This window comes from Trichechus manatus, unplaced genomic scaffold, assembly GCF_000243295.1.
Source record: "Trichechus manatus latirostris isolate Lorelei unplaced genomic scaffold, TriManLat1.0 scaffold00003, whole genome shotgun sequence".
In the NCBI taxonomy this organism is placed as follows: Eukaryota; Metazoa; Chordata; class Mammalia; order Sirenia; family Trichechidae; genus Trichechus; species Trichechus manatus.
Genome location: NW_004443939.1, coordinates 10416828 through 10439097, shown reverse-complemented (window position 1 = coordinate 10439097; position 22270 = coordinate 10416828). Strand labels below are relative to the sequence as shown.

Below are 22270 nucleotides of genomic sequence, written 5' to 3'. Positions count from 1 at the left end.
TTGTCCCTCATTTTTGCTGACCTGCTACCTCAAGGTCCCCGTCAAGCAAGTAAACCTCCAGCACAAAGGAAAAAATTTATTTAATAATTTTGAAGTGGGAAAGGCTTTTGGAAGCTTGGCACAAAATCTAAAAGCTATAAATAAAAGAAGTATGATAAATTTGACTACATTAAAAAAACTCTACAATAGAAAAAGCAAAAATAAAATTAAAAGGCAAATAACTTGAGAACAAAAAACAATTGCAACTCAAAATAGAAAGGGCTAGCTGTCTTAATATAAGAAATGAAAGCTCTGGCAAATTAACAAGAAAAAACATTAAGAATGCAGCTGGTAAGTGGGCAAAGGATATGAACAGACAATTTACAGAATACATGCTAAGATCACTAAAAGAAATGTAAATTAAGATTTCAATGAGATTCCATATTCCCCTCAATCAGATTGGAACTATAAAGAACATTTGATAAGTCACTATATTTGCAGGAATATAAGGAAACAGGGACCCTCATACTGGTAGGAGTATAAATTGTTACATCTTGGCAATATCTATGACAATTTAAAATGCAAATCCCCTGTGAATAGAAATTCTACTTCTCCCAGTTCATCCTACAAATGTCCTCAAATATGTATGAAATGACATTTTTATAAGATTTTCATTGCAGTATTATTTATAATAAAAAAGGATTGGAAACAAACAGGAGACTGGTTAAATAAATTATGGTGTTTTGTCCAAAATTTACAATGGAATACAATCTAGCTGATACAAAGAATAATGAACCTCTGTATATACTGATTTGGAACAATAACCAAAACACTGGTAAGTTAAAAAAGAAAAGGAAAAAGCAAAGTAGTGATAATATGTATAGGAAAATATCATTTTTATTAAAATAAAAGGGGGTATAGTGTCGGCTACTTAAATCACTCTTAATTAAAGTCTTTTGCTAGGATATGTGTACACACACACACACTTATATATGTATAAAATCTACAAAAGAAATACACAAAAATTTGTAGCAGTGTCTACATTTGAGGAGCGGAAATGGCTAGCCGGCTCTGGGTCAGGAGTAAGACGTAGTTTTTATTGTATACCTTTTTCTATTTTTATAATTTCGTACCATCTACAAAATGAGGGAGGTTAAGAAAAAAGACTAATCAATTACTCGTCTTTCATATGATGAGTACTCCTTTAGAGGTATGCCCAGGGTGTTATGTGCCCCCAGAGGAAGAGCACCTCATCAGGGCTGGCAACAAGGTAATAGAAGTGATACTCAAAGGTTGCTGAGGGATCTTGACCCTTGAGCTGAATCCTGAAGGATAAGTAGGCATTAGCTAGGTAGACCAAAGGCTTCTCTGTCCCAGAAAGCCAGAAGAATCTGGGGACCTGAAACATTTCGTTATATAAGGCTGCATGTCCGTGTTTGCTCATTTCGAGGACTCATCTTTATACCCTCCAGAGCCAGGCACTTATTAAAGTACCTAATATTTCCTGAATCTAACTGACTGGTAAGCAGAAAGGACGTGGTTCAGGAGATGCAGGACTTGCCCTAATGGTTCACATATTAATAAGCTGCCGTTGTGATGACAATGACAAGCAGAGTAGGAGGACGTTAGCAAATACCATATTAACTAGCAGAACAATTGGATGGTAACTTTTCATATGTCAATTACAGTTTGCAAAGCACATTCATACATGTTATCACAGAAATTTGGTGAAGTGTTATTATCCCCACTCTACTAATGACAAACCAAGGATTAGAGAGTGATGTGCCAAAAGTCATTGCTAAAAACGGGGCCAACTAACACTTGAATCTATAGTTCTTTCCCCGGCTGTACAGTGCCTCTATTTAAACCATCACTAGTTAAAGCCTTTGACTAGGATGTGTGCATATATTCTCTCTCACTAAACACAAATACTCTGAGCAGAAGTCTGCATGACATAAACTATAACATGGATCTTCATTCCATCCTCTGGCATTTGATGTATCACATGGTACTTACATTATAGAGACTCTCTGACATACACAAGGATTGTTTTTTAAAAAGTTCCCAAAACAAAACAAAAAAAGCATCAAAAGAAATGCTCCCAAAAATTATAATGGTAAAATATGATGTCAAGGAATTTTAATCACAATGGACAGACATTACTATTTTTCATTCTTCTTTCCTAATGTCATATCATGTTCTCCACAGTGAAATGTAAAATGTGAAATGTGAGTGTTCGAGTTGGTCAAGCAAGAAAAGCAATCAGAGGTGAGAAGGGTCATCACATTTTGTGACAACCAGGTTGGCAATGGTAGACTAGCTTCCCCAGCACTGTTAAAGGTTAACAGCTACCGATAATCCCTGAGGTTGTTAATTTTTTGTTATGAAAACACACTAAATCTTTACCTTCTTTACCCTAAAGAAACTCAAAGCATTAACTCCTGATGTCTGCGAACTTCCCCACATAGCAGATCTCAATAGGTAGAGCAATTAAATCACCATTAATATAACGGAAGTGAAATCTGCTGCATAGATAATCCAACCACAGTCCAAATGAGACATGGGAGACAATGGGGCCCACATGGGTGAAGAAGGATTGCCTCTCTCTGCCATTCACTGGTAATAGCTGGTTTTCTACACCACCAGGTAATCCCTATGCGGGATGCTTATCACCAGCTCATTATTTCAGATGCATATATGGCAAACAGGCAAACTAAGAAGTGACTACATTGCCTTGATTTTGTACACTGCATGGCAGTAATGTGGCAACACCAAATATCTGAAAAAGGGCTGCGAACTATACAGAATATTTTTTAAAATATTTTAAAAAATATTCTGAGTGGTTAAAGTAGATGTCACAAAACCCATGCCGTAAAACTCATGCATGCCAATTCGAAGTGAATCTAACAGTCATTCGGAGTCCCTGAGTGGTATAAATGGTTAACATTCTCAGCTGCTAACCAAAAGGTTGGAGGTTCAGGTCCACCCAGGGTACCTCAAAAGAAAGGCCTGGCGATCTACTTCTGAAAAATCAGCCATGGAAAGCCCTATAGGGCACAGTTTTACTTTACACATGTGGGGTTGCCATGAGTTGGAATCAATTTGACAGAAACTGTTTTTTTGCTGTTGTTGTTGTTGTTTTTTAAACCAGTCCTTTTCTAAAGACAAGGCTTTTAGTTTACACCAGGGCTTCAAACTGGTTTGAGGCGAAACTGGAATACACCCTAATTTTCATAATTTGGGTGATCTGGAACAATATCTGGAACAGGAAAAATTATAGGTTGAAGCTCTGGAATGGAGACTAAGAATAGGTGTAGTCAGCCCTTTCAGGAACCTGATGCATGAGACTGGATTTTTGGCAGAACTGTGGAGAGTGACACACATTCAAAGGGGCACAGTCGATTGCCATCTTTGAGCGGGGCACCACTGTTTCCAACTCTGCTCCAAATCTTATGGGCAAGAGATTTGGTTGTTACGCAACGTACTGGCTCAGGGGCAGATTATCCAATAGGCAAGGTAAGCACGGTGCTTACCTTGCTTACCAGATCATCTGTAATGAACAATATCACATTTTTTCACCACATCAAAGATTCTGCTTCTAGGTATGGCTGGCATCTGTCTCTCTCTCAACCTCACAGCACCTTCCTATAGAATCAAAGCCTCTTTTCAAATTTACAGTCCCCGACAGGGATGGATGACCCAGTAAGCAAGGTAAGCACAGGCTTATACAGATAAGTAAGTAAGCATAAGTAAGCCTATGCTTACCTCGCTTATTGGCTCATCCACCCCTGCATACACTGCCCTTGTTTTCTAAGAGGGAGACTAGGTTTCTAGCAGGGCTTTGACCTCGTAATTTTTCCTGTTCTGGTTATTGTTCCAGTTCAACCAAATTTTAAAAATCCAGGTCTGTTCTAGTTTCACTTCCTCAGCCATGACTGAACCGGGAAGACCTGGTTGAAGCCCTGGTTTACACATAGTTTTAACATGCCTTTCAACTAGAATAGTACATTATGTTAGAAAGATTCTGGATACTCTATTAAAATGCCAAGAAAGTGACTTATCCCCTCCTCACTGTTTTTTTAAAGAAAAGAAGAGAATTTAGCTTTTACCTTTCTTTATGTAAACATAAGACTTCTGCTTGGGAAGATGATACATGAGGAACTAAGTTTTCAAACACACGGTTGAGAAGCTGGGAGGGTAACCATTCAAATATTTTATCCTTGACAAAAATACAACTTCCCTTCTCAGGAAAAGAGGTTTGGGATTTTTGTTTTTAAGAGTAAAAAGGTTCATAATAAAACTGAAAAGCCTTCTTGGATGTCAAAGAGCTCATAAAGAAAAGATATTTTCAGAAAATGAGAAAAATGAGAGATTCTTTCGGCTCCTTGGAAACTTTCAGAAACAACATCAGTACTTCCAAGGTACTCCATTCCCCCTCCTAAGGGCAAATTTGGAAACTTGCAATTTAGCTTGGCGTTGAACAGTCAATGAATTACAGGACAGGGTAGGGTGGGGTGAAGCAAGCCCTCCCTAGACTTTCATGTCTGAAGACCCAAGTTCAAAGTGCTGCTTGGAGTTCTAGCCAAAATACCCATCCACCCCAGCATTCTCTTCCTGGGCAAGTCTTTATGTGTTCACATTAACAATGGAAAAGGTTGCTACTCCATCCAGCCAATGCCCTCAGCAGATCCTGTGACTCTGTCAAAAGACACAGCTTCATGTCTAAGAGTGCAACTAAATTTTATTTCAAAAGCACAGCCCTGTGGGGACCATGGTCTCGGGGAACATCTAGCTCAACTGGCATGACACAGCTTATAAAGACAATGCTCTACATTCTACCTTGGTGAGTAGTGTCTGGGGTCTTAAAAGCCTGTGAGCGGCCATCTAAGATACTCCACTGGTCTCATCCCTTTGGGAGCAAGGGAGAATGAAGAGAACAAGATTAGTCTGAAGGACTAATTGTCCACAGCTACCAAGGCCTCCACTGGACTGAGTCCAGTACAGCTAGATGGTGCCCGGCTACCACCACTGACTGCTCTGACCAGGACCACAACACAGGGTTCTAGACAGAGCTGGAGAAGGATGTAGAGCATAATTCTAACTCACAGAAAAAAGACCAGATTTACTGGCCTAAAGGAGACTGGAGAAACCTCAAGAGTATGGCCCCCAGACACCCTTTTAGCTCAGTGGTGAAGCTACCTCCGAGGTTCACTGCTCAGCCTGGGAGTGGACAGCCCTGTAAAACCAAATGAGACTAACGAGGTACAGGAGTCCAGTGACAAGGGCCAGAAGGCAGAAGGGGATAAGGAAGCTGGTGATAGGGAACCCAAGGTTGAGTAAGGATATTGTTGATGTGTTGTGAGATTGTTAACCATTGTCATAGCGCAACATTTGTAGTAACTGTTAAATGAGAAACTATTTTGATCGTAGTCAATGTCACTGAACTGTGCATGTAGAAATTTTTGAAATGGTGTATCTTTGTCTATGTGTATTTTCTCAAAAAAAAATAGGTTGAGAAGTTAGAGGGTTAATATGTTGTGGGGTTGTTAACCAATGTCATAAAACAACATGTGTACTACTGTTACATGAGAAACTATTTGTTCTGTAAGCCTTCACCTGAAGTACAATAAAATAAAAAAAAAAAAAAAGCACAGCCCTGGTATCTTTTGCAAGCTAATGGGATCATGAGGAAGGTATGTAAGAGTGGAAGATGAGAGCTAGGAGAGAAAGACAAAGTGGAAAACATTTGAAATGCTGCAAGATTGATCCTAAACTGAATAAAAGCAAGTGCTACAGACATCAGGCTTCCTGAGTGATAAGGAGGGAGAGAGGTTGGGAAGGAATGAGGAGTAGGAGCACAACAGAAAGCTCAGTCTGTTGAACTGATTCACCAACATCCACACATCCATCCTTCCATCCTGACATCACTGTCAGGGAGTAGAGCCAAAAGAACAGGAGACAAGGTGTAATTTCCAGTTGCCCATGTCTACTGGAGAAGCTGAGGTCCAGAATCAATTGATCCAGACAATAAGAGATCTAGAAACCACAACACTTGTGTAACATTTGAAGGAAACTAGAATGTTTGGCCAAAACAAGAGAAGGTTAGTGAGTGACTGATGGCTGCCTTTAAACATCAGAGGGGTGACACGTAGAAGGGGGATTGAACTTATCCTGTGAGGATGCAAAGAACAGAATTAGGAGTGATGTACTGAAAGCATCAGTTAAGCAAGTTACAGAAGTTACTGTATAGAACTACAGAAATTTAAAAGCGGGGTTAAGTTCAAACTGAAGAAGATAATCTAGCAGTCATAGTAGCCCCTAAACAGAATGGACTAATCAATGACCACCAAAACACCAAGAGCAAATAGTCACTGATGGCCTGCTATTTATTTTCAGACACTGAATGATTTTTCACATGCATTTTCTTATTTCATCCCCACAGTTTTATAAGGTTATTATTATCATCTCCTTTATTAAGCACATTTTACAAAAGAAGATCAGAGAGATTAAATAATTTGTCCAAGTTCACATAGCTAGTATGTGGCTGACCCAGCTTTTAAAGCCATATCTGTCTAACTCTGCAGTCCACAAGTATAGAATTATATTAATTAGTACAATTAATTATTTATTAGCAATTAATTACAGTAGGAGTAGCTGCTCATATCTGGCAGTTTTTAAGCAGAGACTTAGTGTCCATCTGTAAGAGATGCTGAGGAAGAGATTATTATTCTGGGAAGGGGCTGGATTAAATTAACTCTGAGGTCCCTTAAAACTCAATGACAAGATAAGCACTTCACCAATTACAAAAGTAAAAGATTGTTTCGTTTTTCCATGAAAAATACAGACTACCTTTACCCTGGAGCTTCCCAACATGGACCCTGAGACAGCTGGGCCCTGGAATTGATTTACAATCAGATTCTCTCATTGTTTGTAAAGCACACTACCAGTAAACCATTTCCAGCTCCATTTTAATGAGAACCAATTTGTTATTTTTTTGGAAACCCCTTACTTCCATTGTTATAGAAAAGATACAAGAAAAGAAAACCTGGGTCTTGCAGTTCAAGAATTAATGAAGGCCCTGAAACAATTATGCCTTAAATATACAGAGGTCTCGTTAATGTAAATAGACTGTATTTCACAGCAAATCCTCTTAGAACAAGGGATCCATTTCAGCATGACAGAGTGGGCAATGTAACAAGGCTATAGTCTGTACTCAATTTGCGATTTTACTTCCGCTGACGTTGACTAATGTACAAATAGCCTGGTTTACAGGATCTGGGAAACACTAGGTCACAGTATGAAATATATGCTAATATAGCATAATTTATGTAAAAATAGAGGAATGAATGTAAATACCTAACTGAAGCCAGAGGTTGTTGGTCCAGCCAAGTGGAGACTGAGGGACATTGATAATGCAAAGAGAATGTTGTTCTCGTTAAAACCTCTGGGAACACTGTTGTTGCTGTTGTTGTTAGGTGCCATCAAGTCGGTTCCAACTCATAGCACCCTATGTACAACAGAACGAAACACTGCCTGGTCCTGCACCATCCTCAGAATCATTGTTATGTTTGAGCCCGTTGTTGCAGCCACTGTGTCAACCCATCTTGTTGAGGGTCTTCCTCTTTTTCACTGACCCTCTACTTTACTAAGCATGATGTCCTTCTCCAGGGACTGGTCCCACCTCATAACATGTCCAAAGTAAGTGAGACAATCTTGCCATCCTTGCTTCTAAGGAGTATTCTGGCTGTACTCCTTCCAAGATAGATTTGTTTGTTCTTCTGGCACTCCACAGTATATTCAATATCCTTCACCAACACCATAATTCAAAGGCATCAATTCTTCGTTCTTCCTTATTCATTGTCCAGCTTTCACATGCATACGAGGTGACTGAAAATACCATGGTTTGGGTGAGGTGTGCCAAAGGTGACATCTTTGCTTTTTAACAATTTAAAGGGTTTCTTGCAGCAGATTTGCCCAATGCAATACATCATTTGATTTCTTGACTGCTGCTCCCATGGGCGTTGATTGTGGATCTGAGTAAAAGTAAATCCTTGACAATTTCAATCTTTTCTCCATTTATAATGATGTTGCTTATTGGTCCAGTTTTGAGGATTTTTGTTTTCTTTATGTTAAGGTGTAAACCATACTGAAGGCCGTAGTCTTTGATTTTCATCATTAAGTGCTTCAAGTCCTCTTTGCTTTCAGCAAGCAAGGTTGTGTCATCTGCATATTGTAGGTTGTTAATGAGTCTTCCTCCAGTCCTGGTGCCATGTTCATCTTCACAGGAATATTACCCTCAGGTTTTCTTCCAGCTTAAATCAAATGATAAAACTGAATTTCTGCTGCTTTCTGAAAGTGTGTGTGTGTCTGCATTACTGATTATAATGTGATAGGTTTAAGCCATCTAAATTAAAAGTTAATATGATACAGGTTCTGGACAGAGTTGGAGAAGGTTGTAGAACAAAATTCTAACTCACAAAAAAAAGACCAGATTTACTGGCCTAAAGGAGACTGGAGAAACCCTGAGAGCGTGGCCCCCGGATACCCTTTTAGCTCAGTGGTGAAGTCATTTCTGAGATTCACCGTTCAGCCGGGGAGTGGACAGCCCCATAAAACCAAATGGGACTAATGAGGCACAGTAGTCCAGGGACAAGGGCCAGAAGGCAGAAGAGGACAGGAAAGCTGGTGATAGGGAACCCAAGGTTGAGTAAGGATAGTGTTGATGTGTTGTGAGGTTGTTAACCATTGTCATAGGGCAACATGTGTAGTAACTGTTAAATGAGAAACTATTTTGTTCTGTAAGACTTCATCTGAACTGTGCATGTTGAAATTTTTGAAATGGTGTATCTTTGGCTATATGTATTTTCACCAAAAAAAAAAAAAAAATAGGTCAAGAAGGGAGAGGGTTGACATGTTGTGTGGTTGTTAACCAATGTCATAAAGCAATATGTGTACTACTGTTTCATGAGAAACTATTTGTTCTGTAAGCCTTCACCTGAAGTACAATTAAAAAAAAAAAAAGTTAATATGATACAAAAATTAATATTCCCAGTCCCCATGGTTGAGGAGTCTGAGACAGAATAGTGGGGATAAAGTGAGAGAACACATACTGTGATGGTTAAGATTGTGTGTCAGCTTGGCTGGGCCATGATTCTCAGTGTTTTGGCAGTCATATAATGTTGTGATCCCTTCCCTGTTGAGATTTGATATGTGATCATCCCCATGATGGGATCTGCTGTGAGTAGCCCATTAGTTTCAAAGGGAGTTTCCTTGGGCATGTGGCCTGCATTTGAATTTAAGCAGACATTCTGGTAAGGCTCAGGGTCTTTTGCTCATTCTGGATCCTGCAGCTGGCTCCTGTTCATCAGATCTCTGGTTCTTGGGACTTGAGCTAGCAGCTTACCTGCAGTCTTTCCTGCTGATCTTGGCATTCGTCGATCTTCACAGCCTGTGAGCAACAGCCCTGCTCTCCAGCCTACCAATATTAGGTTCGCCAGCCCCTGTGGCTACATGAATCGGGAGAAGCCTCTAGCCTGATCCACACACTTGGGATGTTCCAGCCTATACAACCATGTGAGCCATTTCCTTGATATAAATCTCTCTCTCTATATATATATATATATATATTTATACGCTTTACTGATTTTGCTTCTCTAGAGAACCCAGCCTAAGATACACACCTTGAATACAATTGGCAGGCAGTATGCTAAAGCAGAAAAAGAACATGGTTAAGGTTAAAAACAACTGCTATATATTTAGTGTCTATGGGTCAGGCATAAGAATTTTACACTCATTATCTCATTTAATCCTCATGATGTAAGTTAAGAAGCAGCACAATATGGAGTGTAATTTTCACCATTAACATATTCCACTGAAATTTCAACAGCAAAGTCATGGCTAACAAGTCTATTAGTCCATTCCCAGAGTTGGGCAGCTTCTTGTATCTCCAACAGGTTCTGAATGCTTGGATCTGTATAACAGCTTTCAAGGAAAAAGAAGAGCAAAAGCAGAAACAAGAGAGAAGCCACTGATGGATTCTAGGTAATTAAAACAGAAAACCCAGAATATAAGGGTTAAAGGGGAAGTTGAAAATTATATATTATTTATTAGATTGTGTGGGATTGGTTCTCCTCTGCTGCTATCAATCTTCCATGCCACCATCCACCACCATATGGCCACACTTTTCTAAGAACCACTTGGTTAGAACCTTCACTGGGCATCTTGTGAAGAGCACAGGAAGCCCTTTACAATCTTCTCTTCCATCACTCCAGCCACACTAAATTATAGCTCACCCTCCCAAACACACTCCACACTCTCATCCTTGGTTCTCCTTACTGGGATGTCCATTCTCATCCCTCTGTCCCTCCTCCCAGTTTATTGCTTGATATCTCTATTAGGATAGAGATCAAGTCTTTATTCTTCATTGCTGTCATCTCAGTGCAAAGAAATATATTTGCAACTGAATAAATGTTTATTGAATGTAGGAATGAGAGAAATACAGAATAATGAAGATGAAATATTGAAGGGAGGGAAAGGGGAGAGGGAGAGAGCAAATTGTCTCCTCTTGAAATCTTTCCTGCTTCCAAGCAGACATCGTTCTCCTCTTCTGAGATATACAGAACCTAGTCACGTACCCCTTTATAACGTTTCCCAAGTTTATCTATTTCCATATTTATCTCCCCACCCAGACTGTCAGCATCTCAAGGTCAAGGAGTATGTATATCTGTATAGCTGATGCTTAGCTCAGTGCCTGGCAGTAAATAAGAAATGGTTCAATTAATCTTTTTGAAGACCTTATAAAACTGTAGTTAAAGGAACCCATATTAAGTAGTAGTAACTTGGAGGTCCCAATCAACATTTGGGTTTAGTTCCTGTAACTCAAATTTGGCAGATGAGGTAAACAAATAACTGATAAAATAGTTTCCAAGTAAGGACTATATATCGTGAGCCAACTTAGATTAATGCACTGAAATTGTTACTCCTTAGACTCAAAAGGTCTTCACTCAGAAGCTATTTATACACAGTTTTCACGAGCTCAGTTATCAGATTTCCCAGTCTAGAGTTGACTAGACAGAACAAATTGAGAGCAGGAAAGGAGGAGGTACAGGCATATAAAGCTAGAAACTGCTTTGGGGAAGGGAAAGAGACTCAAGGACTCCAGCTTGGGACAATTTATTGACGGGATTCAACAGATCCTGGGTATATACTATACGGCAGCACCATATAATAATTCAAAACGATGACCATGTATGATTGTGAAAAAGTAGCCTTGTTTAGGAAGACAGGGGTGTGTGGGCAATCAATCCATTAAGAAGGATTTCCATTAAACAGCAAGCCATGTGGCGCTTAATGGGAGATGCTTCATTTAGCTGAAAAATTCACTTTGGTGGAACAGCTAATGAACTGACAATACCAGATAAGTAATGTGCTACTATAGAAACCAAAGAGACTTCATATTGTGTATCTGTCCATTTTTAGCTATCCAACACATGGAAAAAGACTAAAAGAAACATCAGCATGAAAATACACATTAAGTCAGGGTCCTAAGGGCAATTCTGGTAGAGGCTGTGCTCCCATGGATCCCCAGACTAACTTTTTCACATTGTGTCAACATTCTCTTTATGTTCCGGTTGTTCCATTTCCAGTACTCTAGTTTCCCTGCCCCCTTCTCAACGTTGCTTTAGAGTACATGTTAACCTTTTGGTTTCATATAGACACTTTTTTAGTAGAGCACTGTAGTTACAGGTAATATCCTTTATTTTGTGTGCCATTTTGTTGTCTTGCTAAAAGGTGATCTCAGGGGATTTCGGTACAAGTTTTAAAGAGTGTCTCAGGGCAGTAGTCTCAGGGAATTATCTGGTTTCAACTGGTCCAGTTAGTCTGGACTTTTTTAAGAATTTGAGTTTTCTTCTACATTTCTCTCCCATTCTATCCAGGATCATCTATTGTGATCCCAGTCAGAATGGTCGGTAGTGGTAGCTGGGCACCATCTAGTTCTGGTCTCAGGGTAGATGAGGCCCTGCCTTGTATAGGCTAATAGCATTGAGACTTGTTCTCTGAGATTTTGGTTTCCTTCTTACTCTTTTGCTCCCAAGAAGTAGAGACCAATAGCTGTATCTTAGATGGCTACTCACAAACTTTTAAGAGCCAGGCACTACTCACTTCACTAGGATGCAGAACACAAACTCTGTGAACTGTAGCCAGACTAATTTTTGAAGGCTACGTGAGTCCTTAAATAGCCCTCTGCACAGAAACTCTTAGTCTGATACAAAGAAAGTCAACATGAAGTTATCAGGAGAAGCTACCTCCTGCACCCTTAATGACATTTACAGGACTAGTGTCCAATGTACAGTTAGCCAGGGACAATTCTCTGTCTGAGCTACAAAGTAATCACTATGCACTTAATACAATCCTATTCCATGTGGTACCTTTTCAAGGATAGACAAAATAGCCAGCTTTAAATGGGACTGGCTGAGATGAGGGTCTGGCTTTCTAGGGGTGGTGGTAGTGAATATTTAGTGAGGTGCGGGGGGCAGTATCCAAGCCCTAGACATCTGTCTCTCAATGGCCAGACCCCTTCCTACCATCTCCCAGTCCCCTTACAGGCTTCTGGGTTTGAGGTTCCCAGGGAAGTCTAGGATCCTTCAGAAGAAAGCATTCACAATACCCCTTTCTCCTCTCAAGAAGCCCTAGGTGGCTTCTTCCACATTCATTCCATCTTCTTTAAAGCCCGTTTTGTCCCAGGAATTGAGCTAGACAATTCCACACAGATGATCTCATTTCTGTGGTAAAACCAGAAATAGCATGTTTCAGTTTGGTGTTCATGAACTATAGGACATATAGGGAGAAAGTATATTAACAGACCGAGGCCTGATTAGAAAGGATTATGTGGGCTTTAAAAGACCCTGAGTGATACAAACAGTTTGCACAGGGCTACTAACTGAAAAGTTGGTGGTTTGAACACACCCAACAGTGCCATGGAAAAAAAGCCTGGCGATCTGGTTCTGTAAAGATTGTTGTTGTCGTTGGTTGCCATCAAGTCGATTCCAACTCACAGCAACCCCATGTGACAGAGTAGAACTGCCCCATATGGTTTTCTTAGTAGTAATCTTTACAGAAGCAGGTTGCCAGGTCTTTCTCCTGCAGAGCTGCTAGGTGGGTTCAAACCACCAGTCTTTTGGTTAGCAGCCAAGCGCTTAATCGTCCCACCAGGGCTTCTTCTGTGAACATTATAGCCAGGAAACCCCTATGGAGCACAGTTCTACTCTGAAGCACGTGGGGTCACCATGAGTCAGAACCACGTTCGGTTTCTGGTTTGATGTGTGGCTTGCTAAGAGAAGAAGGGAATTAATGTTTAGTAATCACTTACTGCGATCCACACACTGTGTGGGATACTTTGCATCTGATTTGATCTTCATAATAAGCTGGCAAGGAAGCATTATTACTCGCATTTAATAAAAGAGGAAACAGTGGTTCTGAGAAATTAATCTTAGCATAAAATCATGCAGTTAGTTGTTGACAGAACCAGAATTCAGACCTGAGTCTGTTGGACTTTGGAAGCCAAACTTTCTCCACTCTATCATCATATCAAAGAAGAAGGACATTTCCTTTTGGACAATGGAGAGCTAAATGAGGATTTAAGGTGTGGACTGATGTGGTATCACCTTAAATCAAGCCAGTTGGAAACTGGACCTTTGCTGAAGGATTGCAGGATATCATCCCCACACTCTTGCCCAAATGAATATTCTAAAATCTTAAAATCTGGTTCAAAGCAACTTTAAAAACAGCCCTAGGTGCGGAGAGTAACCACAGACTGGCTCCAGAACCATGAAAAGGTGTTGAAAGGCCAGCCTCACCTTCTTAGTCACAACTCCTAGAGGGGCCTCCCTTCTTCCCCTGGTCGTGCATGTCTCAGCAGTGTGGGCAAAGCTTAGGACACTAGCTGGTCCTCTTCCCCACTATAAATACCAATCAGATCTGTGGGCAGAGGATTTCCCACTAGCTGCCAGGCTTTGGCAGTTTGGGGAAGCAGTAAAGGTGAAAGAAATCTGATTATCACAGAGTCCTCTGGACCTCAGTTTCCATATCTGTAAAATGGGGGTTAATAAAATTTCCTTCTGAGGGTTGTTACGGAGCATAGTACCTGGCTCACTAGAGGCCTTGAATTATTACAGCTGAATTTAGTATCTTTGACATTCTATTCTTGTGTTGTTCATGAATATTTTGGGTGCTTAATAAATTATAATAACAGCATGAGGTAACTTATCGGGAGTCCCTGGGTAGTACAAACGGTTAGCACACTCAGCTGCTAACCAAATGGTTGGAGGTTGGAGTCTACCCAGAGGCACCTCTGAAAAAAGGCTTGGTGATCTACTTCTGAAAAATCCGCCACTGAAAACTCTATGGGGGGTTGGGGGGAAGCAAACCCTATGGAGCAAAATTCTATTCTGACACACATGGGGTCACCATGAGTCAGAATCAACTCAGAAACTGGTTAACTTTTATTGAGTGCTAAGTATGTGCCGAGCACTATTCCAATTACTCAAGTAACTGTTACAAAAGCCTTGGGGGGTAAGTACAATTATTATTCCCATTTTACCAATAAGAAAACTAAGGCACCAAAAGATATTAAGTAACTTGCCCAGGTTATATATCTAGTTTAGTGGGGGAACCAAGATTCAAACCCAGGGAGTCTGGTTGGAAAGCCAATACTCCTGACACTATGCTCCACTGATTGTAATCACTGTAGTTATTATTTATTAGTATTGTTACAGTTGCCTTTAGACCACAGGAATTCTCAATCAACTCCTTGAAAGCAGTTCCTAGGAATATTCTAGTTTATTGAAAGTAGCATATATTTTAATCTTCCAGAGTCTGTGAAAGGACACTTAATTCTCTGACACTTAATTTTGTCTCTTCAGTTTAACTTCCTGGCTATTTAAAGACTTCTTGAGATTGCTCCAAGTTTACTGAGCCTACCCAGAAAACAAAGCTTTCCTAATGGCTTTGGTTTTGTGGACTTCGTAAACATTCTTAGAACGATAAAAGGATCACATGCAGTGTTATCTTATTGAATAATGGTCTGGCGTGTCCTCTCCTAAACGAAATGTTTGAGCAGTGTTTTTGCAGGCGAGTGATACATTAGAATAATACCATACATTTATATAGAGCTTTGCAATTTTCAAAGTGCTTTCCCAATTACTGTCTTATTTGATCCTCACCGCAGGCTTGCAAAGCAAGCAGGGCAACTGTTATTACCATCCCCATTTTATAGGCAATGTGGTCAAGTAGAAAGTACCAAGGGCTTTGAAGGAAAACAGAATAGGGTGCTGTTCCCTGCCCCATGATGTTCTAGCTGTGTGACCTTGAACTGGTTTCTTAACCTTCTCAAGCTTCAATTTCTTCATTTGCCAATTGGAGATAATAACTTACAGGGTTATGCAGAGGATCAAATGATATTATCTATGTAAAGCAACTAGAACAGTGCCTGTCACAGATAGCTGCTTAATAAATGGTACCAGTTATTACTATTCCCATTTTTAGTATTATTTGCTAGTAGGACAAAACATAATTAAAAAGAGAAAATCAAAAGGGAGATGCAAGAGCAAAGTACTGAAAATGAAGCATGCAAGTGGGCTTTATTCACTTTCAGACAAAGATTGCAAAAGAAAGGAGTATGTGATTCCAGTTGGGTGGATCTGGGTAGATTGTGAAGAGACAATATCTGAGCACCAAAGTAAGGGAAATGAATATAGACTCACTCTGACAGTCCAGGAGCCCTGTCCATGATGGTACTTTTCTGTTCCAGGGACCTCTGCTCTCTAGGAGTAAACCTGAAACCCTAAGCCAGGACCAGATCCACCCTGCCGTCCACATCCTACCTTCCATACTTCTTCCTACCAGGGTACACCAGGCTGAGCCTCCCAATCCAGCTAAAGGATTCCAGGATATCAGGCTCTCCAGGTATCATGAAGGAACCCTGCAACAGCCCAGTATGGCAGGATCTACATCCTGACGGTATAACTGGATGAGCTCCCTTCTTACCTGAGGGATCCTGTCAGAAGACAACACAGGATCACTTTTCAGGTAAAGGAGAGGGAAAAACAACCCTAACAAGAAACTCTGCTTTAAAAATAAACACTTACTGGGGCCTTAGAGAGGTTTCACTTAGCCCTATCTAGGAAGGTTCTAGAGTCCCTGGGTGGTGGTGCGAACGGTTAATGTGCTCAGCTGCTAACCAAAAGATTAGAGGTTTGAGTCCACCCAGAGGCGTTTTGAAGAAGAAAGTCCTGCTGATCTACTTGTGAAAAATTTGCCATTGAAAACCTTACAGAACACAGTTCTACTCTGTCCCACATGAGGTTGTCAGGAATCAGAATCTACTTCACGGCAACTGATGGGTGTGTGCGTGTGTATGTCTGTTTGTAGGAAGTTTCCACTTTTTCTGGGCCACCACCCCTATCCAACCCATCCTAGAACAGGCTTTACTATTGGAGCTGGGGTACCGACAAGGCAAAGTTACAAGGGGACAGAACTTCTGAGCAGAAGGAGCAGAGGCTAAGGAGGCTGTCAGCCCTGAGTCATCTTCTGGCTCTATCCTGGGCTGAGCAAGTTGCTTAAGCTCTTTGAGCTTGGTCTCCCCATCAGTAAAAGGCATGGTTGTCATGAGGATGGAATGAGATCACAGATGTCAACCTTCAGGTACCATGCCTCCTATAGAGCAGGCAAACAAATGGTGGTAGTGGGTTTTATTATTACTATTACTGCTGGTATTAAGCGCATCTAATGGATTCAGGTTTCTCTGATCTTGCAGCATGAGTGATTCAGACAAATGTGTATTTTTTCTTCTAATAATTCCCAGAATCGAAAGCCTTGTCTGTGTTTCTCACACAATCTGCTAACGATCACTATAGCTTTTCTGGGGCCATTCTCCCAATTGCTGTCTCCTGAAAACCTACCCTGGGGAGCTCTCCAATGGAGAGGGTTATGTTTGTGGGCAGACAGCAACATAACACCGCACACAAGTGCCCTTTAATGGGTAAATGCTCCTTACTCACACAGAGGCCCCAGAGTGGCTTAGGCCATCTCCACTTCCTTCCCTTCCAGAGACAGGAAGCTGAGGCCATCTATTCCCTCTGGCTAAACCCAAACCCCATTTTCTAAGCTTAACATAAACCAAGTGAGATGCCTGTTGACAGACAGAAAAGGGAAAGAGATTGAAAGTGACCTTCGAGATAACAGCTGAGCTCTGTGTCTGCACAGGCCCAACCTGACAATTACCTTGTCCCCAAAATGATGCCATTTATAAAAGCTTTAGATAATGATAGGTATAAGACCAATGATGATACTTTTCCAAGCAAGTCCTCAAACGCAGGTAGTGGGACCTTAGTATTTAGAGAAGCTCCTCCTTGGTCACCAGGCAGGGGCACAAAAAGGAACAGCAGTGATCTGAGTTCACAATGGTCTTCGATGACTGAATTGTGTGGATCAAATGTCTTGACTAGGTTGAGGCAAGATAGTCTAATGAAGAGAAGGATCTGCCTCAAGAATGTCCCTAGCCCTTCACTGCCTCAAAGGATCTCCCACTACCTGCATAAGCTTGAGCTTGTTTCTCAAACACCTATGGGCCTTAGCTGTCTCATCCATATAACATAGAAATTAATTTAATATATATATATGGAGCCCTGGTGGCACAGTTGTCAAGCGCTTGGCTGTTAACCAAAAGGTGGGCAGTTCGAACCCACCAGCTGCTCCATAGGAGAAAGGTGTGGCAGTCTGCTCCTGTAAAGGTAGCCGTTGTTGTTTCTGTTAGGTGCCGTCAAGTTGGTTTCGACTCATAGCAACCCCATGCACCAAAGAACAAAACACTGCCCAGTCCTGCACCATGCTCACAAACGTTGTTGTGCCTGAGCCCATTGTTGCAGCCACTGTGTCAATCCATCTTGTTGAGGGTCTTCCTCTTTTTCACTGACCCTGTACTTTATCAAGCATGATGTCCTTCTCCAGGGACTGATCCCTCCTGACAACATGTCCAAAGTATGTAAGATGTAGTCTCACTGTCCTTGCTTCTAAGGAGCATTCTGATTGTACTTCTTCCAATACAGATTTGTTCATTCTTTTGGCAGTCCGTGATATATTCAATATTCTTCGCCAACACCACAATTCAGAGGTGTTGATTTTTCTTCAGTCTTCCTTATTCATTGTCCAGCTTTCGCCTACATATGATGCGATTGAAAGTACCATAGCTTGGGTTAAGCGCACCTTAGTCTTCAAGGTGACATCTTTGCTTTTCAAGCTTTAAAGAGGTCTTTTGCAGCAGATTCGCCCAATGCAATGTGTCTTTTGATTTCTTGACTGCTGCTTCCATGGATGTTGATTGTGGATCCAAGTAAAATGAAATCCTTGGCAACTTCAATCTTTTCTCCATTTGTCATGATGTTGCTTATTGGTTCAGTTGTGAGGATTTTTGTTTTCTTTATGTTGAGGTGTAATCCATACTGAAGGCTATGATCTTTGATCTTCATCGTAAGTGCTTCAAGTCTTCTTCATTTTCAGCAACCAAGATTGTGTCATCTGCATAATGCAGGTTGTTAATGAGTCTTCCCTCAATCCTGATGCCCTGTTCTTCTACATATAGTCCAGCTTCTTGGATTATCTGCTCAGCATACAGATTGAATAGGTATGGTGAAAGGATGCAACCCTGACGCACACCTTTCCTGACTTTAAAACATGCAGTATCCCCTTGTTCTGTTCACATGACTGCCTCTTGATCTATGTACAGGTTCCTCATGAGCACAATTAAGTGTTCTGGAATTCCCATTCTTCGCAATGTTATCCATAAATTGTTATGATCCACAAAGTCGAATGCCTTAGCATAGTCAATAAAACACCAGGGAAACATATTTCTGGTATTCTCTCCTTTCAGCCAGGATCCATCTGACATCAGCAATGATATCCCTGGTTCCACATCCTCTTCTGAATCCGGCCTGAATTTCTGGCAGTAAGTAACCTGTAGATATACTGCTGCAGCTGTTTTTTAATGATCTTCAGCAAAATTTTACTTGCATATAATATTAATGATATTATTCGATAATTTCCGCATTCGGTTGGATCACCTTTCTTGGGAATTGGCATAAATATGGATCTCTTCCATTTGGTTGGCCAGGTAGCTGTCTTCTAAATTTCTTGGCATAGACAAATGAGCACTTCCAGTGCTGCATCTGTTTGCTGAAACATCTCAATTGATATTCCGTCAATTCCTGTAGCCTTGTTTTTTGCCAATGCCTTCAGTACAGCTTGGACTTCTTCCTTTAGTACCATCAATTCCTGATCATGTGCTACTTCTTGAAATGGCTGAACATCGACCTATTGTTTTTTGTATAATGACTCTGTGTATTCGTTCCATCTTCTTTTGATTCTTCCTGCATCCTTTAATATTGTCCCCACAGAATCCTTCACTATTTCAACGGAAGGCTTGAACTTTTCTTCAGTTCTTTCAGCTTGAGAAATGCTGAGTGTGTTCTTCCCCTTTGGTTTTCTATTTCCAGCTCTTTGCACATGTCATTATAATACTTTACTTTGTCTTCTCGAGCCACCCTTTGAAACCTTCTGTTCAGTTCTTTTACTTCATCATTTCTTCATTTTGCTTTAGCTACTCGACGTTCAACAGCAAGTTTTCAGAGTCTCTTCTGACATCCATTTTGGTCTTTTCTTTTCTTTCTTTCCTGTCTTTTTAATGACCTCTTGCTTTCTTCATAGATGATGTCCTTGATATCATTCCACAACTCGTCTGGTCTTCGGTCATTAGTGTTCAACACGTCAAATCTATTTTTGAGATGGTCTCTAAATTCAGGTGGGATATACTCGAGGTTGTACTTTGGCTCTCGTGGACTTGTTCTAATTTTCTTCAGTTTCAACTTGCATATGAGTAATTGATGGTCTGTTTGGCAGTTGGCCCCAGGCCTTATTCTGACTGATGATATTGAGCTTCTCCATCGTCTGTTTCCACAGATGTAGTCGATTTGATTCCTGTGTATTCCATCTGGCAAAGTCCATGTGTATAGTCACTATTTATGTTGGTGAAAAAAGGTATTTGCAATGAAGAAGTCACTGGTCTTGCAAAATTCTGTCATGCGATCTCCAGCATCATTTCTATCACCAAGGCCATATTTTTCAACCACCGATCCTTCTTCTTTGTTTCCAACTTTTGCATTCCATTCACCAGTAATTATCAATGCACCCTGATTGCATGTTCAATCAATTTCAGACTGCAGAAGCTGGTAAAAATCTTCAGTTTCTTCATCTTTGGCCTTAGTGGTTGGTGTGTAAATTTGAATAATAGTCATATTAACTGGTCTTCCTTGTAGGCGTATGGATATTATCACTGACAGCATTGTACTTTAGCATAGATCTCGAAACGTTCTTTTTCACAATGAATACAATGTCATTCCTCTTCAAGCTGTCATTCCCAGTATAGTAGACCATAAGACTGTCTGATTCAAAATGGCCAATACCAGTCCATTTTAGCTCATTAATGCCTAGGATATCAATGTTTATGCATTCCATTTCATTTCTGATGATTTCCAATTTTCCTAGATTCATACTTTGTACATTCCAGGTTCCGATTATTAATGGATGTTTACAGCTGTTTCTTCGCATTTTGAGTCATGCCACATCAGCAAATAAAGGTCCTGAAAGCTTGACTCCATCCATGTCATTAACATGGACTCCATTTTGAGGAGGCAGCTCTTCTTCAGTTATCTTTTGACTGCCTTTCAATCCGGGGGAAGTTCATCTTCCAACACTGTATCAGACAATGTTCTGCTGCTATTCTTAAGGTTTTCACTGGCAGTCTACTTTTGAAAAGAATTAGCCAGTGAAAACCTTATGAAAACCCATAAAGATTACAGCTTTGGAAATCCTTTGAGGCAGTTCTACTTTGTCCTACAGGGTCATTATGAGTCGAATTGATTCCACGGCAATGGGTTTATATATATGTATGTATTTTTACTTAGGAGGTTGGGTTAATCACTCTCCTCAATTCATTGAACATTATCATCACTGGTCCATGAAGGGCGCTTCTCATTTATTTTCCTGTTTATTCCCTTTAATCCACATTCTTTTTTCCCTACTTACTCAGGCATTCCACTGTGTTTGACATGTAGGCCTTTGTTTCTGCATACTTTTGCAAATGTGCATTGTTGCTTTCTGTGTGTGTATTTTTAATTTATATAAACATAATTGTGTTTTAGATCTCTTTGTTTCTTAACTTTTTTTAACCCAGTACTCTATTTTTAAGATGCATCCATGTTGTTATGAGTATATCTACTCATTACTTCTAACTGCTGCATACTATTTATGCAGGTCATTTGTCCTTTGCCCTTCCTGAGCCGTTCAGTCATTCTCTGCCCTTCCCTGTGCCCTAGAGACTGATCTTTACAGACACATCACCCAGAGCCCCACATCCACTGGCTTCTGGTGGTATTTGCCTCTGTTTGTGCCAATGGGAAGGACCAAGAGAAGATTGAGGATAGGAAGAAAAGAGGTTGTCCTTAAAGGTCATGTCCTTGCCTCCTCCTGGCTTCTACTCCCTCACTACCATACAAAAATTTTACCAGCACCTAGACTCGATGGCACACAACAAGAACAACAAGATTCTTCTATACCCACAGCAACTTGGCTATGCCGCTCTTCCCCAGCTCCACTCTTACTGGGCTCCAATTATGTCATTCTCTCCCCTTATCCTTCAGGTCTAGGGGTGATAAGGACTTCCCAGGTTACTAGTCCCTGGGTGCCTTACTATCCCTTGTTGATTCCTTAACTCTGTCCATTGTCATAAGTGGTACCTTCATGAAATTATCTTCAATTGAATTATTTTGAGCACACCATCTCTTTCCTGTTGGAACACTGATTAAGACAATACCCCAGGGTCTGCATTCATTAAATTTTATCTATCTAATCTCACGGGGCTAGACATCCAGATCGTCTCTAATTCTCCATAACCACCACCAATGTTGTGATGAACATTCTTGTGCATGTTCCCTTACGGACCTGTATGAAAATTTATTTGGTTTAAATACTCAGACGTGGAATTGCTGGGTAACTGTTGATACCAACTTTATATATTAGAAAGCATAAGGCTATAACAAATGTATAGTATTTTATAAGTATTTACAGAATATTTATTATGTGCCAGCCACTATTTTTGAGAGCTAGAGTCAGAATAATCTACAAAATAATTGTAGATTTATTTTGCCCATGATGAATTTTCAGCAGAAAAGTATGTAAATAG

At 40.5% G+C, this 22270-nt stretch overlaps 1 protein-coding gene across 1 annotated transcript in view; it reads right to left on the bottom strand.

Moving 5' to 3' along the window:
* Nucleotides 1-22270, bottom strand: part of ROR1 (receptor tyrosine kinase like orphan receptor 1) — a 484054-nt gene that overhangs the window by 231522 nt on the left and 230262 nt on the right. The gene's annotated exons all lie outside the window — the stretch shown is intronic.